Genomic DNA, 3,880 nt, shown 5'->3' on the forward strand with positions numbered 1-3,880 from the left:
ATATTCTCAAGGACAGACCATATGTTGGGAAACAGGGGAAACTTCAATAAATTTAAGAATATTGAAATCATATCATGCTGATCACAATGCTATGAAATGAGAAATCAAGTACAAGAAACAGACTGGGAAATTCACATTATGTGAAGTCTAAGCAACATGCTACCGAACAACCATTGCATCAACGAAGAAATCGAAGGAGAAATTTTTTAAAAAGTACCTGGAAAATGAAACACAACATACAAGCTCTTATGAGATGCAGTAAAAGGGGTCCTAAGAGCATCCTAGGAGATAGCAATACAGGCCTACCCCAACAAATGAGAAAAATCTCAAACAAGTAATCTTAAACTACATCTAACAGAACTTGGAAAACAAGAACATACAAAGCCAAAAGTCAGCAGAATGATGGCAATAATAAAAATTAGACTAGAAATAAATGAAATAAAGACTAAAAGAAAAAAGATCAACGAAACTAAGAGTGGATCTTTGAGTAGATAAATAAAATTGACAAACTCTTAGCCAGACTCACTAAGAAAAAGAGAGAAGTCTCAAATAAATAAAATTAAAATTGAATGAGGAGATATTTTAGTGAAAACCACAGAAATACAAAGGACTATAAAAGAACACTATAAAAAAACTATATGCCAAAAGATTGGAAAACCTAGAAGTAATGGATGCATACTTAGACTCATACAACCTCCCAAAACTGAATCAAAAATAAATAGAGAATCTGAATAGACCAATCACAAGGGAAAACATCAAAATAGGAATCAAACACTTCTTAAAAAACTAAGGCCATGATCAGATGGCATCTCTGAAGAATTCTACCAAACATTCAAAGATTTAATACATATCCTTCTCAAACTATTCCAAAAAACTGAAGAAGATGCAGCACTTTCTGATTCATTCTATGAGGCTAACATTACCCTGATACCAAAACCAGATAAGGACAACACAAAGAAGGAAAATTACAGGCCAATATCACTGATGAACGCACATGTAACATTCCTCAACAAAATATTGGAAATAAAATAGAGCAATATATTAAAAGGATCATACACCATGATCAAGTGGGATTTATACCAGGGATGCAAGGATGGTTCAACATCTGCAAATCAATCAATGTGATACACCACATTAATAAAATGAGGAAGAAAAATCACATGATCATCTACATAGATGCTGAGAAAGCATTTGATAAGATCCAACATCCATTTACCATAAAAACTCAATAAAATGGGTTTAGAAAGAAACTCCCTCAACATAATAAAGGCCATATAGGACAAACCCACAGCCAACATCAAACTTAATGGTGAAAAACTGAAAGCCATTCCTCTGAGAACAGGAACAAGACAAGGGTGCCCACTCTCACCACTCCTATTCAACATAGTACTGGAGGTTTTTGCCAGAGCAATTAGGCAAGAAAAATAAATAAAACGGAGTAAAATTAAAAAGGAAGAAGCCAAATTCTAGGTGTTTGTGATCAATGTGATTCTATATATAGAAAACCCTAAAAAATCTACCAGAAAGGTATTAGACATAATCCAAAGCTACAGCAAAGTTGCAGGTACAAAATCAACTTATAAAAATCAGTTGCATGGGGGCTGGCCCCATGGCCGAGTGGTTAAGTTCGCGCGCTCCACTGCAGGCGGCCCAGTGTTTCGTTGGTTCGAATCCTGGGCGCAGACATGGCACTGCTCATCAAACCACGCTGAGGCAGCGTCCCACATGCCACAACTAGAAGGACCCACAACGAAGAATATACAACTATGTACCGGGGGGCTTTGGGGAGAAAAAGTAAAAAATAAAATCTTAAAAAAAAAAAAATCAGTTGCATGTCTATACACTAATAGTGAACTAGCAGAAATAGAACTCAAGAATACAATCACATTTACAATTGCAACAGAAGAATAAAACCTCTAAGAATAAATTTACTCAAGGAGATGAAAGACCTATAAGCTGAAAACTATAAGACATTAGTGAAAGAAACTGGAGAGAGATAAAGAAATGGAAAGATATTCCATGCTCATGGATTGGAAGAATAAACATAGTTAAAATGTCCATATTACCTAAAGCAATCTACACATTCAATGAAATCCCAATCAGAATCTCAATGACACACTTCATGAAAGTAGAACAAAGAATCCTAAAATTTATATGGAACAACAAAAGACCACAAACAACCATAGCAATTCTGAGAAAAAAGAATCAAACTGAAGGCATCACAATCCCTGACTTCAAAATATACTACAGAGCTATAGTACTCAAAACAGCATGGTACTGATACAGAAACACACACACACACACAGATGAATGGAACTGAATTGAGAGCACAGAAATAAAACCACACATCAACAGACAGCAAATCTTCAGCAAAGGAAGCAAGAACATACAATGGAGAAAGGAATGTATCTTCAAAAAATGGTGTTGGGGAAACTGGACAGCCACTTTCAAAAGTATGAAACTAAACCATTATCTTACACCATCCACAAAAATTAACTTTACATGGACTAAAAATTCGAATGTAACTCTCGAAACCATAAAACTCCTAGAAGAAAATGTAGGTAGTACACTCTTCGACATTGGTCTTAGCAGCATGTTTTCAAATATCATGTCTACTCAGGCAAGGGAAACAAAAGGAAAAATAAACAAACGTCATTATATCAGACTACAAAGCTTCTGCAAGGCAAAGGAAACCATTAATGAAATGAAAAGACAACCCACCAACTGGAAGAAAATATTTGCAAATCATATATCTGACAAGGGGTTAATTCCCAAAATATATAAAGAACTGATACAACTCAACAACAAAAACACAAACAACCTGATCAAGAAATGGGCAGAAGATTTTTTTTTTGAGGCAGATTAGCCCTGAGTTAACTACTACCAGTCCTCCTCTTTTTTGCTGAGGAAGCCTGGCCCTGAGCTAACATCGTGCCCATCTTCCTCTACTTTATATGTGGGACACCTACCACAGCATGGGGTGCCAAGCAGTGCCATGTCTGCACCCGGGATCCAAACCAGGGAACCCCGGGCCACCGAGAAGTGGAAGGTGCGAACCTAACCGCTGCGCCACTGGGCCGGCCCAAGAAATGGGCAGAAGATATGAACAGATATTTTTCCAAAGAAGATATACAGATGGGCAGCAGGCACATGATAATATATTCAACATCACTAGTTAATAGGGAAATACAAATAAAAATTACAGTGAGATATCACCTTATACCAATCACAATGGCTATAATTACCAAGACAAAAAATAACAAAGTTTGGAGAGGATGTAGGGAAAAGGGAACCCTCATATACTGCTATTGGGAATGCAAACTCCTGCAGGCACTATGGAAAACAGTAAGGAGATTTCTCAAAAAATTAAAAATAGAAATACCATGTGATCAAGTTGTCCCACTACTGGGTATTTATCCAAATAATATGAAATAAACAGTCCAAAGAGATTTATGCACCCCTATGTTCATTGCAGCATTATTCACAATAGCCAAGATTTGGAAGCAACCCAAGTGCCCATTGACTTATGAATGAATAAAGAACATGTGATGTATACATCACATTGAATACTACTCAGCCATAAAAAAGATAAAATTGTCCCATTTTCAAGAACAAGTATGGATCTTGAGGCTATTATGTTAAGCAAAATAAACCAGACAGAGTGAGACAAATACTGTATGATTTCACTCATATATGGAAGATAAACAAACACATGGACGAAGAGAACAGGTTAGTGGTTACACAGAGGGGAAGGGGGTCGGAGGTGAGTGAAAGGGGTAGAGGGGCACATATGTATGGTGACATAAAAACTAGACTATTGGTGGTGAGCATGATGCAGTCTATACAGAAATATATATAAAATAATGTATTTCTGAAATTA

The sequence above is a fragment of the Equus asinus genome, chromosome 17 (assembly GCF_041296235.1).
Source record: "Equus asinus isolate D_3611 breed Donkey chromosome 17, EquAss-T2T_v2, whole genome shotgun sequence".
Classification (NCBI taxonomy): Eukaryota; Metazoa; Chordata; class Mammalia; order Perissodactyla; family Equidae; genus Equus; species Equus asinus.